Source organism: Prosopis cineraria, unplaced genomic scaffold (assembly GCF_029017545.1).
Source record: "Prosopis cineraria cultivar Desert tree isolate PC_DT_omini unplaced genomic scaffold, ASM2901754v1 PC3, whole genome shotgun sequence".
Lineage (NCBI taxonomy): Eukaryota > Viridiplantae > Streptophyta > Magnoliopsida > Fabales > Fabaceae > Prosopis > Prosopis cineraria.
In genome coordinates, this window is record NW_026555334.1 from 4262268 (window position 1) to 4277449 (window position 15182).

The 15182-nt window shown below is 33.6% G+C and overlaps 1 pseudogene; it reads right to left on the reverse strand.

Moving 5' to 3' along the window:
* Window positions 1–12645: 12645 nt before the first annotated feature.
* LOC129304561 (stearoyl-[acyl-carrier-protein] 9-desaturase 6, chloroplastic-like) lies at window positions 12646–14502 on the reverse strand (annotated as a pseudogene).
* Between the last annotated feature and the right edge of the window lie 680 nt (window positions 14503–15182).

Below are 15182 nucleotides of genomic sequence, written 5' to 3' on the forward strand. Positions count from 1 at the left end.
ATGAGAAATGCATGACAGGGTTCTTATGGGGCTTCCCATCATAACCGTTCTCTGAGGAGTTTGCCAAATCAGTAATTGACTCGGACACCTATAATGCGGTAGCTTCTGAATCTCAAACTATTAATACAAGTGTTAAATTATTTTATTCTATATTTCATCAATTATAATTTTCATGAGAATTCTTATATCTATATGTCATTCCCCCAAAATAATCATCTGAAAAAAAGATTAAAAAAATAATGAAATGGATTTATATACATTATTCATGAGTTTTGTTGATATTATATAAAATTTTCTTTAACCTGGAAAAAAAACACACACAAACTTCTGTTGAAACAAAGTGAATTATGAATACATCCTTTGAATTTTATGAAATTATTCATAAATCTTCTTGTTAATATAAAACAGGAGCATCATGCCCTTTATGCATGCCAAGTGGGTCAGAGGAGTGAATCCTCAACATGATTGTTAGTGATTATGAGTTTTCAAGATCCTGTACTACAATTCTCTTGGAATGCCTAAATTACATGAGTCATGGATGCAAAAGCACGCCCAAAAAAGTAACTTGCATTGATTGGAGAGGAAATAGAATGTGAAGGAATGTGGTAAATAACAGGCTGGTCATTTTGCTTCCTAAGCTTCAACAAGTGCTCTAATCATTTTGCTTCTTTCATTTTTCTCGTATTCTATTTTGCTCTACTCGGCATCTACTGATTGATCTACTAACCACCACGACTTCATTCTCATTTGTAGCTCTAGAGTTAAGCCATTTAATCTCCTTCATTGCTTCTACTTAGTATTCTTTTTCTTAAAACTTAGCTTGGATGTGTTTTCTTACTTTTGAGTTGTCTTGTTATGCATAATATTAGTCTACTCTATGTATGTTAGTTGAGTCATAGATATTTTTGGTCTGTCTTTTATTAGGGTCAAACCTCTATCCTTCAAGCCCACTAACCCAAGAGGTTCTTTATTCTTTTTCTTGCACTTCGGCTTGAAGGTCCTTGCTTATCTCTTTCCTCTATCTTTTTCCAAGTGAGTGCTTCTTCAATGCAAGAGTCTAGGAGCATCATTCCTTGGATAAGACCAAATGTTGGCCAAGGAATAACCCTAAGAGTTGCTGGGTCTCGTGGGTAGATCATCTTTGACCCCATTTCACAAGGGATTGGAGTCAATTAAGGTTTTTGAACTTGATTGACTTTATGAGTTGCACGTTTATAGATGGCAGCCTCTTTGCAAGCCCTCCTCCAATTCTGGTATGTGAAAAATCCGTGCTTGTCTTCCCTTTTGGCACTCTCATTGTTACCATACAAGATGTCTTCCTTTTCAAGAGTCTACCAAATACAGATCCCTTTATTATAGGAGATATAAAGTGTGATGACCCTAGCTATTCTACTTTCTATGAAGATATCCCTTAAGTTTTTCAATGGGTACCAACGCTTTCCTATCCTTTATAGCAAGAGTAAGTCCACGCCAAACCAAAGAGAGCATACCTTATTCCTTTAGGTTATGATTAGTAAATACATTGAATGCCCACTTACTATTAGAGGATGTAATTAATCTAAGCATGTAATTAATTTGTGTATTATATTTTAATCTTGTAGGATGTAAAACATTCCTTATATGAGGTCACATGGTTTGTATAAAGATATTTTCTCTGCCATATGTCAACCTTTGATTGCCTCTTGTATAACCATTTGCAATATATATGATAAAGCATTACTTTAGACTCATTATTGAGGTTTAGTATTACCATTTATATTGTGCTTGCCTTTTTCTTTCTGTCTTGGTATCAAAGCGCCTTTTGGCATTTTTTTCTTGATATTGCTTCCATAGCTGCTTCTTCTAATTCATCTTCTTCCTCTTTTGACTCTACCATTTCACCAATCTCCATAATTGTGCATACTGGTGCAAAAATCAACCCTCAATTTAGCTTCTTTAATCAGGCTGCCACCTCTGTCAAGTTAGACAGAGAAAACTATCTTATTTAGGAATTTATGATTCTACCATTGATTGAAAGAAACAAGTTACAGGGTCATATCAACGGCCATGAAATTATTCCGCCGTGTCTTATTCTTGATGGTGTAGGGATGAAACCAAATCCTGAGTTTGAGGAGTGGCACACCGTTGATTACCTCCTAGTTGGATGGCTCCGAAACACAATAATAATGGACATTAGCTCATAGCTTCTTCATTGTCATTCTGATCAAGCTGTGTAGGATGCTGCTAGATCCATTTTTAATACTTAGATTAAGGCTTGAATCATGGTGTTCAAGGTAAAACTTTATTGTACTAGCAAAAATGGCATGAAAATGGAAGAATATTTGTCTAAAATGAAATATATTGTTGATCAATTGACTCTTACAAGTTCTCCAATAGACCCTGATGACTTAATCACTCATACCCTGAATGGCTTAGGCGGAGAATATAATGCTATTGTTGTTAAGCTCATCAATCAACCCAATCTGATATGGGTTGAGGCTCAAGCATATCTGCTAGCGTTTGAGTTGTGTCTGGAGTAGTTAAATTAGTTTGCATCTTTTTCCATTCAACCAAATGTGAATGTTGCTCATTGAGAGGACTACCATGATAGTTATCCTACAGGGAGAAGTTATCATGGTCATGGACGCTCTCATGGTCGTGGTTCATGACAGGGCAATCATCCATATTGCTATCTCTATCATCGTCTAGGTCACATTGTGGCCCATTGCTATTATCGCCTTGATTGTAATTTCTAGCCACCTCTATATGAATCCTACTTCCCTCAAGCTAACTATGCCACTCCAAGCGTTGTTGCTGACCCTGCCTAGTACTTCAACAATGGCACAAATTATCATGTCATGCTAAATCTTGAGAGCTTGATAACTATTCAATCATCCGATACATTTCACTCTCATTTACCTACATGTACTGGTGAGCATTCATGAATTAAGGGCGTGGGATCTATATATATTTCTTGTCCTTCATTCCAGCTAAAACTTAATAATGTTTTGGTAGTTCCTTCTGCTACTAAATCTTGTGAGTATTCATCAGTTTGTTGAAGATAATCAAGTTGAGGTTACATTCACTCATGATGGTTGTTTTGTGAAGGATCAACAAATATGGAAAACATTGATGCATGGGAAGCCTTAGGAAGGAATAATTCTAATGGATAGTGAAGTTCAACCTCGAGCTAATATTACTTCTTATGATTTTCATCCAATTGTTTATTATTCTGAATTTCTAAATTGGCATTAAAAATTAGGACATCCTAGTGTTAGAGTTTTGAGGCAAGTTCTGAATCATTGTGGTGTAAGAATCTCAGTTGATGAGAATTATGTCTATGAAGCTTGTCAGTGCAGTAAATTAAAATTTCTCCCATTTGATGTATATTCTTCCCATGCATCTGCTCCACTTGAACTTGTCCATATTGATTTATGGGGACTATCTCCCATTCAATCCCCTAATGGTCATTATTATTATATCCATTTCATTAATGATTTTAGTTGTTACACTTGGCTATATCCATTAAAACACAAAGGAGAGGCTATTAATGCTTTTAATCACTTTAAAACATTGGTCAAAACTCAGTTTGCAACTAACATAAAGGCAATACAATGTAAGGGAAGAGCTAAATATAAACCATTGATTCCCATTACCACATCTTGTGGCATCAATATGTATTACACTTGTCCTTACACATCTTTATAGAATGGCAGAGCAGAACGTAAACACAAGCAAAAAGTTGAAATGGGCTTGACACTTCTTGCTCAGGCACATATGCCTCTAACTTACTTAGTTTAAGCCTTTTAGATTGCTATTTATTTAATTAATTGAATATCTTTCAGTGTGTTAAATGGTTCCACACCTTTATTTCAATTACTAAAAGTAAAGCTAGATTATCTTTCTCTTAAGCCGTTTGAATGTGCATGTTATCCTTGTCTAAAGCCATATAATGCATATAAGTTTCAGTATCAAAATAAAAAATGTGTGTTTCTAGATACTTCTCAACAAAAACGTTACAAATGCTTAAGTTCCACAGGACGCATTTATGTTTCTTGTCATGTTATCTTCGTTCCATATGTGTTCCCTTTTATAAATGGTAATTTTCTAAATAGAAAAATAGTCTCATTTGAGGATAATTATATAGTGCCTGTCATTATTACATCACTAGAAAATGCATTAAATCTGTCATCTACCTAGTACATTTCTTCAAAACTAGTAACAAGCTCACCGAACATGGCTGTGGCGTTGCGTGAGAAATCTCACTCATTAAGCCCAGAATGCACTATTACATTAGAATTATCTAATTCGCTTTCTTCTGGGCCTTCCTTGTTCAATATTCATGAGCCTACTTTAGAGCCCACTAATGTACATGCTATGGTTACTAGAGCTAAAAGTGGAATACATAAGCCCAAGTATCCCTTTGTCAATTTACTTCACTCTAAAAATGCAAAATCCCTCAATTGCGATGCCAAGCTAACAAGCATAAGAGACGATCTCAATTCTCCGTACTAGCAGCAAGCCATAATGATGAATTCCTTGCTCTTCAAAAGAATCGAATGTGGCAGTTGGTACCCTTTCATAAATCTTAAAAAATAGTTGATTGCAAGTGGGTATTTAAGAAAAAGTTTAATTCTAATAGATCACTGTAATGTTACAAAGCACACCTCATAGAAAAAGGTTTCCAATAAGCTCCTAAAGTAGATTTCAATGAAATTTTAGTCTAGTGGTGAAAGCTACAATAGTCCGGTTAGTGCTCACTATTGTTGTTCCTTTTCAGTGGGAAATTAGGCAATTAGACATTAATAATGCATTTTTAAATGGATATTTGCAAGAAAATGTTTATATAAGACAATCGGATAGCTATGTCAATCCAAAGTTTCCAAATCATGTTTGCAAATTAGTGAAAGCTATTTATGGGTTGAGATACGCCCCTCGAGCCTGGTTTGATCGGTTACATATCACCTTGATGAAATGGGGTTTTTAGAATACCAACAGTGATAATTCATTATTTATGCTTCAGATAGGAAATTTAATATTCTTCTTACTCATATATGTTGATGAATGATGATATTATTGTTACTGGGAATAATTCATCTTACTTGAAGCAGTTTATTCAAGACTTAAATTCTTTGTTTTCTCTCAAGGGTTTAGGTCCTCTGCACTATTTTCTTAGGATAAAAGTACATCTGGATAATATTGGGATGTATTTAAATCAAAGCAAGTATACACTTGATGTCTTAACAAAATTTCACATGCTTGATTGTGCACCTGTACCCACACCAGTGGTCACAGGATGTCAATTTTCTACTAATAATGGAGAACTTTCGAAAAATCCCACTAAATATAGACAAGCTATAGGGGTACTTTAGTACCTTACTACAACATGACCAGACATTGCATAGACAGTTAATAAACTCAACCAATTCCTTTCAACACCATGAACTAGTCATTTTCAAGCTACTAAACAAATTTTTAGATATCTAAAAGGCACATATAGCTTCAATCTTCACATCAAAACCTTCTTTCAGCTATGTTTTACTACCTTCACAGATGCAGACTGGGCAACAGATATAGATGATAGAAGATCCTATGGCTAGGTTTTGTGTTTACTTAGGCTATACTCTTGTTTCTTAGGCCTTGAGGAAACAAAAGGTAGTGTTGCAATCTAGCATTGAGACCAAGTATCAATCCTTAGCAGATGGAGTTGTAGAGATAAAATAGTTATGTTCATTACTATCTAAACTTAGTTTATATTTGAGAACTCTACTAATTATTTGGTGCGATAATATCAGTGCCAAAGCTCTTGCTTTAAATCCAGTTCAACATGCCAAAAGTAAACACATTGAGATAAACATCCATTTTGTGCATGATCAAGTTCTAGCAGGAAAATTAGATATAAGATATGTGCCCTCACAATATCAGGTCGTTGATTGTTTCACCAATCCTTTCTCTCGCACTCAGTTTTCAAAATTTAAATGCAAACTCAAATTGTTTACCGCCCCTCCTCATTTGAGGGGCGATATTAGAGCATGTAATTAATCTAAACACATAATAATCTGTGTATTATAGTGCAATCTTGTAGTATGTGAAACATTCCTTCATATGAGGTCACATGGTCTGTATAGAGATTTTTTTTTGCCATGTGTCAACCTCTAATTGCCTCTTGTATAATCATTTGTACTATATATGATAGAGCACTACTTTAGCCTCGTTATTGAGGTCTGCTATTACCATTTATATTGTCCTTGCCTTTTCTTTCTGTTTCTCACTATTACAAAAAGAGGTTACCCAAGCGCCCATATCAAAACATTTTTATATAAAAATGTTCTTAAATCATGAGGCAAAATATACCGAAGTGCTTTTAAACAAAAAAGCTCTAGTATATTCTATTATATGGGAGCATTTATTACAGAAAACACTCTTGTAATAATTTAAAAAAAAAAAGAAAAATAGGAAAAAATTTGAAAACACCCAGGAGACCTTTTTCCTAGAAAAAAGCTCTTGTAGGTAATGGAGCTATGAGAACGTTTTCATGGTAAAATGCTCTCGTATTGTTTTTATTTTTTAAAAAACTATTTATTCATTATTCAAACCCCCCATACTCTACCCTCCCTCTCCTCATCTCTTCAAAGACCCTGCCCCACTAGCGGCTGTCTTCCTTCATATCTTTGAAGACCCATCCATCCTCCATTGTCATCGCACTTCCGTCGCATGCTTTCCCTGAAGCTAACATGCATGCCGTTCTTCCATATACGAAGGCCCACCTTCCATCTCTTCTTCAATCGCTGTTCTTCCTCTATCATCTCGTGCTAGCTGTCATCATTCATCCGCTAAAGCCGTCATGTTATTCGTCCAGATTCGTTGAAGCCATGGCCATGAGTCTCCGTTCCAGATCCGCCCTCCTTCTGCCATGAGTCCATTGTCTAGGTCCATCATTCCTCCGCATCATGGCTACATGCTCCAGTATGCTTTGCCTCACCTTGCTGGATATGATAGCGTTTAGGCGAGCTTCTTTCACTGGGTGTGTTTGGTGGAATTTGTTTGGACTTGGGTCTATGAGTTTTTCAATTAATTTACACGCCTGAGTTTTTCAATTAAAATACTTTTGTCATTTGTTTCTTCTTGAAGTTACCTTTCCTTGTTCATGAGCTATGTGATTGATTTTGGTTGAATTTTATTTTCTCCTACGAAGGTATGATGTTGAATTACCTAGAAGGGCTTGAGGATAACATTAAGAAACTTAGTTCTTTTTATTATATAACTTCTTAATATGATAATACAACATTTCTCATCCAGTCGATAAAAAGCTTTTGTAACTGTTGTTATTAATTCAAAGGGTAGAATTATAAATTGACTGCCGTTGAGACCAACTAGTTTGAATCTACATGATTCTTGTTTTATTTCTAACCCTAAAGTGTAATGTATGTGTTTTTATTAGTATTGTTCTTTATGCTAATTAATAACTTAAAGGTTTAATGAATGAATAAGTATTAGTGTCCACACTGTTGAAGGTTCTGCGGGATTCTGAAGAATTTCATGACTATATTTAGTTTGACATAAAACTGTGCACTTAATTATGTGATGTTTTGCATTAATTGATTTGAAGGAAAATGGAAAGGCACTCAAATGAGTTACTGTTTTTGTTAGTTTCAGTATTCAGCAGCTAAATGAAAGGTATGATCAGCATTCAGCCATTCAAATACAAGGCAAATCATCTATTGATCTGCAGGTAATCAATGAATTAATATCAATCACCATTAATATCATTGTCAATCAATTAGTATATTTATTAGCTGTTAACTCTTTTGTTTTGTATAAATAAACATATAGCCTACTCTGATTTACTTAACTCCTTTTTTCTCTTCTCTTTTACATGAAAAAAAAAGTTATTTTTTCTTATGATATCATCACATTTTTTACTCTGACACAATTAATGATAAATTTTAAACACTTAGATTTCGTTTAGCATGGATGATAAGGAATGATAGACAAAGATATAAAGCAATATATGGATGCTTGTATTGTAGATATCTATTTTTGTCAAAGCATTCTCCCACTTTCAGTTGCAATTTTTAGAACTACCTTCTATGCATTCTCCCTCGGTTGAATGTGGAGTAGGGAAAAGCAAGTACGCGAGGTCAGTCCAAAATGAGCAAAGCAAGGGAGGAGGAGTGAGTCCAAAAAGGTTTTCTGGTCCAATCAAGTCTTTATCCATAGGTGGAAATTTGCGTGTGGACCAAAAGGTGACTTTAATCAAAAAGGCTTCCTTATTGATTGCTACAAGTAGAGATAATAAAGCTGCAGTTCTTGAACAAATAGGATGGGAAGTAACGTTGAACATATGAGTTTATTCATAATAATATGATATTTATGATTTAATTAAATTATTTTTCTTTATTTTTTGCATATAGAAAGTGAATGAATACTCAACAACTAAGTAAGAATGGTGTTAGATGTACTTATTTGTATCATGTGAGCAGAAATGTTTTTAATTTCTTAGATTGTAGTGTACATTATAATCATGTAGACTATAGTGTTGGAAATTAGTTAATTGAACTTTTTTATATAATGAAATTGCTTGTATACTTTCATTAGTTATATAAATAATTATATTTTTTGTATATTGGTAACGATGTACAATGCATGTAGAGAATAAAAAGTAAATTAATTTTTTTAAAAACTTATAAGGGCTTTCTCAAAAGAAATGCTCTGATGTGGGTCTTATATGAAAGCATTTCTTTTTAAGAAATGCTTCAATAGGGATACCAACAAAAAAATTTATAGGCAAAAAACTTCTAGTAGATATCCCTACAGAAGCTTTTCTTCAAGAAACGCTCCCATAGGTGGGAGAGCGCTTGCTAAATGCTTCGATAGCATAAAAAGAAATGGTCCAAAAAGCGTTTTTTTTGTAGTAACTATTTTTTGTTGTAGTAACTATAGAAAGGCCTACTGTCACGCTCCTCCCATTAGCCCAATCATTTATATTGGTTTAATTATATATTATCATTGTAATTTTGGTGAAGTTAAAGTTTCAAAAAGTAGGTGTTGCACAGCAAATTTGAGTAGATCATACGAACATGTAATAAATCAACAGATTTTTTTGCTGAAAAAGGTATGTAATCTCTGCGTCAACCCAAAAATCTTCAAAATAAAATTCACATAAAATTATACTTATTTTTGGAAATCATGTAACCGCAAGCTAAGTGATTAAGAATGCTTGGTGTAGCTTTTCTCTCTAATCTCTTTAACTTGTTGCATTATGCTTTGTTAATTACATAATTTTTGTTCAATGCATGGTGTTATCATAGTAACCAATTTGCGATTCGTTCAATGGGCTCATTTATAGTCAGCCAAATTTGTATTCTTGGTTCATTCAAATACGTGTCCGTGTTAATGAATTTGTTATTAGTATAGAATTATTTTTGTATCACTCCTTTATGCATTACTTCAATTTGATAGTTCGAAGCTTAAACGCTAAATATTGGCTAGGAGTGTTGAAGCAAAAGCCTCGATGCAACTGTAACATCAAGACCAACTATCTTGGGCCCATTTATCTTAGCTTATGTTGATTTGTGTGAAGCATTCATATCATTATCAATGCAATGATTACTGCTACTATTCATTCTCCGTAACCTTCAATGGTATCGGAGCAATCAAAATTATTATGGCCTCCCAATTCTACCAATAATTCTAATGCTTCCAATATGCCACTCATTGCTTCCCCGTCTTCATTTTCTTCTTCCCCCTCTCATTTTATTTCTGTCAAACTTACTCAGCATATGGAAGGCTCAAATGGTGCCTTATTTTTATGGCCAACAACTCTTTTCTTTATGGTTTTTGTCCTCTACCTGCAAGATTCATTGATTCTGGTGAACCAAATATCGGTTATCATAAGTGGTTTCATTTATATCAATTATCTCTCTCTCTCTGATTATTTATTCTCTTTCTAAATCTCTAATGGGACAATTAATTAAACACAAAACGTCATGCTCAATGCGGCTTGATTTGAAAGATTGTTGACGCACAGAAAACAAAGATCATTTTCTTCAACTTCATAATTGGAAAACTAATTAAAAAGCGGGAAGACTTTGTTATTGTTTATTTAAAACGTGCTCTCAAGCTTCTAGCACTGCTAGAAAACCGTTTGATGATTTTGATTTTATTACATATCTTTTAAATGGTCTTGGTTCTGATTTTGACTCCATTGTGGACTCATTAACTACTAGAGCTCTTAGACTAACACCTGAAGATGTTCTCAGCTATTGGCTTATGCATGAAGCTCGTTTAAATCAGACTAATTCTGTTTTCATCCCTTCTATCAAATATGTTTGTTCATTTCAATGCTAGACCTCAGTCATCCAACACTCTTCGTCCACCAAATTATACTGCCAAGTTCCTCCTCCTTCATCACTTGTAGAGGCTCATTGTAATTATACTGCCATTGCTCCATATGATACTTTGTATTGACACTGGAGCTGCAAAATCACTTGACCAACGGCCTTGCTAATCTCAACCTTCACTCATATAACCTTACAAGGATCGAAATCAAGGTCAAACCACAGATGGATCTACTCTTCCTAAAGCCCACCATGGAGCACAATTTATCAACAAACTCTAGCAATTTCTTACTCTCTGACTAATTTCATGTTCCTTCTTCTTTGTCTCTATTTGTCGTTATTTCTTCAAACAATCATCCAAAAGCCATGTTCCCTTGCTCCTTATTATTTTTTGTTTTCTCCAATGTATGGGGTCCGGCCCTCATTAGCTAGTCATTTTATCTTCGTAAGGGTTAAAGAAATTATGTTTCCTTCGTTGATAACTATACCAAATATACTTGGTTCTTTCTTCTTCGTTTAAGTTTTAAAATCTAATGTTACCTCTCTCTTTTTTTCATTTTTTTTAAAGCAAGTTGAAAATCTTTTTCAAACCAAAATTAAATTCCTCCAAACAGATGTTCGTGATGAATTTGATTACCTTCTATTCTTCAATCTCATGGAATCATTAGAATTACTTCTCCTTATTCACATGCTCAAAATGCTACCATTGAGAGAAAACATTGTCATATAACAAATTCTAGTTTGGCTCTTTTAAAACTTGCTCCTCTTCCTCAAAAATTCTAGGTAAATACATTTTCCTTAGCATGTTTATCTTATTAATCGATTGCCTTCACCATCTCATAATTACAAGTCAATTTATCAATTACTTTTCCATCATTCTCTTTACAATTCTTTTCTTAAGATTTTTGGCTGTGCTTGTTGGCCTCATTTACGGCCTCATGTCAGCCATAAGCTTGAGCCTCACTTGATTCTTTGTATTTTTTTTTTTTTGGAATATGCTATTAATTATCATGGTTAGTATTTCTTTGAATTCAAGACTGGTTCGCGGTTTTTGATGAATTTTTTTTTTCTTGCTACTGACCCTCTCTTCCTTTGACAAGTCCAGCCCAGCACACACTTACACTATTTAGAATCTGCATTGAAAAAATATCGAGAAATTCCTGATATTTGACAATTAAAAAATAGCATTCTCGTTTCTCATGGCATTATTTAGAATTTTAAAGAGCATATTCATCTCCACACGCAATACATGCAATCATATATATTTTCTTGGCAAACTTACAAACAACATACTAACCATTAATAGTTTAAACTTATTTTTGGAAATCATATAACTACAAGCTAAGTCATTAATTAAGAATACTTGGTGTACCTTTTTCTCTCTAATCTCTTCAACTTGTTGCGTTATACTTCTTCAATGTGGGTTCATTTATAGTCAACCAAATTTGTTTTCTTGATTTATTTCACCACGTGTCCACATTAATAAATTTGTTATTAGTATAGAATTATTGTTGTATCACTCCTTTATGAATTACTTCAAACTGAGTTCAAAGCTCATACACTAGTTGGTTAGAAGTATAAATCTTCATTAAAAAATATTATGAAATTCTTGATATTTGACTGTTAAAAAATAACACTCTCACTCAACATGACATTATTTAAAATTTATTTAGGATTAAAGAGTATTTTTACCTTTCAATTATTCACTTAGGAGTGTTTAGTATTCTAAAATTACATGTAATTTAATTCTCCTTTTTAAAATTTGAAAATAGGACACCGGGCACTCCATTATTAAAAGGTTAATGTAGAAAGTTATAAAAAATGACTACAAAAATTATTTTAAAAAAGACTTAAAAAGTTACAGGTAAATACCCTATAAAAAAATTAGTACGGATGAAGTTCCAAAAAATTAAAAAATAATATTTATGAGACTTAATCAGTATTAGTTTTTTATAGGATATTTATTTGTAATTTTACATGTACTTTTTTTATAATTTTTGATTTTTTTAATAATTTTTTGAGTCAACTAACAATTAAAAACTTAAAATTAACTCAATGCATCATTTTTAATTGTTGAAAAGGAAAATTACACCATACGTGAGTTTAAAATATCAAACACTCCTGAGCACATAGTTGAAAGACAAAAATACCCTTAAATCCATTTATTAAAAAGAGCATATTCATCTCCTACACACAATACAACCACATATATTTTGTTGGCAAACTTACAACAACATACTAATTAACCATTTATCACTTCAAATGCATATTCAAGACTCAAACTTGAAACCTCTGAGCTAACTCCCAATATTGTTAATTTATTATTTTAAATAGATATTTCCTTATTGAATATCCAGCTGACCTTGGCAAGGAGTGATTCTCTGTTGTTGGTCCGCTCTAGAACCTTTCTAGTCCTAGGTGGCAGTCCACACACAAAATCCTGTGCATATTTACACCCGTCAAACCCTCCAACTTGTCTAGTTTCCACCGCTGGATTAAGAACTCCAAGATGCCAATGTAGTCATTGGCTGAGTATACTCCAAGCCGTTGAGCCGCAAGAGAGAAATGGGGGAACAAGTGTGGGTCTTGCCCATCGTACATTAGATGAGCTGGCATAGTGACTCTCTTGTGCATTACATCACCAATAGCTATCATTGCTTCATTGGGGTCCACTTCTAGAAGCTTCTCCACAATCTTTGTGTAAGCTTTCTCGTGACGTTTCTCATCTGCAGCAATTGTGGCACATATGCGTGCAAGCACTGGATCGCCGCCTTCCTTGGCTAAACGAGCTGTGTTGCCATGGGATATAGCGGTGGCTCGCTCTTGGAACGAAGTGTAAACAAACCCCGAGTATGGATTGCTAGCTAATCCTAGATCCTGCAATCGTGCCAACCAATAATAATAATAATAATAATAATAATAATATTGTTCTTTTTGTAAACACACACAATTTTGGAAGGCCAGAAATATCACATCATCTATGCTATATGTAATTCAATCAAATAAAATATCATGTGTCATTATTTTTAATAATTTTTTTGAAAATAGAGTGTCATATTAATTTCTTGAATTTTCTTGCATTTTTTTTGAATGAATGATTCAGATTTAATTGTTTTTATAATTATTTTGTATCATAATATCATATAACCAGCATATTTCACAGCTGTACGTATACTGTTTTTAAAATTATATTGTATTAATTAAATTTTTTATTTATTTTATTACAGTTATAAACTATGCAAGTTAGATTTTAATAGTTTAAAATTATTTGAATATTTTTTAAAATAATATTATAATAATTGTTTTGTAAATTCAATTAAATCCAAGCCATTCATTCGCTATTTAAGGGTAGAGATGGCATAAGAAGAAGAAAAGGAGGAAGAGGGATGAGAAGATCTACATTTGAAAGACAAAATACAAGAAATTAAAATAATTTAAAGACAGTAAAATTACTTCTTAAGACAAATGCATCGACTAAACAAATATATACTGCATGCATGCTTACTATTATTGTATCGCCAAAACAATAAAAGACTAGTTGAAACATGATTGATAATTAATTAATTTCAAAGGATTGAATTAAAAAAATGGTAAGAATTATAAATTCTTGGTGTATGAGAAGAATACATTTGAAAGAACTCACCGTGCCATTTCCAATCAGGTACTGAATGGTTTTCTCGATCATAAGCATATCAACTCTGCCAGACAAATAGAGATAAGTTCTAAGCAAATCACCATGTCTATTCTCCTCAGCACTCCAAGATCGGGTCCAAACAGCCCAAGGGCTTTGGCTTGATCCACTCTTGTCCCTCACTCCATCCACATTGCTTAGCAAGGTTTGGTACAGTGGCAAACCTTCCTCCGTTATCATATCACCCACCAATACTACAAAGTACTCGTCGGACAGCCCGACTGTCCGATCACGTAGCTCCTTTATTTGATCAGTAGACACATTAGAGGCCCCTAGTTCTGATGAGTCAGGCAAGAAGTCCTGTGGCTGCCAACTTTCTTCCACTGGCTTGAGAAGTGGAAGAACTTGCTTTGAAACCCAGCCCTCCAATGACTTGAAAACTTCAATCTTCTCTGGAGGCAATGAGTAGTTCTTTTTTGTTTTCAAAGGTGAATAATGAGATGGTTTGGGGACCATAGAGGCATGGGCAATGAAGAGAGAAGAGGCTTGCATGGCTGGAGAGTTTGGTTTAGTGTGTATTAACTTGTGGCTGTGGATATTGTGGAAGGAAACTACAATTTATAGCAAGAGTTGTTTGGTATATACACATATAAGTATAAGAAGCCGATTTTGTTACTAGTAGATAATACCTCCTTCAATATACTGAAAGTAATTGATAGATCTCTCCTAACTAAATTATTACATACATAATAGCTAGAGTTCAAACCTCCCGACTACTTACTTAAGTAATGAAAATATTTATCGCTCATGCCAAATTTAATTGATTCAAGTGAGTTTGTTCTAGTGTGTATTTGTGGATGTGCAGAGAAAGGAAATTAATCCAATTTATATTAAGAGTGTGATAGCTGGGAAAATTAATGTGGTATACCAGAAAAAGTTAATTTTTGTATATATATTCTTTAATGCTTTGAACCACATATAGATCCTCTCATAACTTTCTTGTACAGTATGGGGGCCGGGGTTTTCAGCTTTTTAATCTAATAGTTTCTTTTGAAAGTTCAGTTTTGGAGGAAAGAGCAGCATAGACTGTTCAAAGGTTATTGGAACCTTTTGCCATAGAAATTATTGGGCATAAAGAAGGATATGATGCTTTGAGATGCTTTTTTTTTTGTTTGATAAAAATGATTAATAATATATTAAAAAAAAGAAAGTTAGAATACAGTACGTCTAAA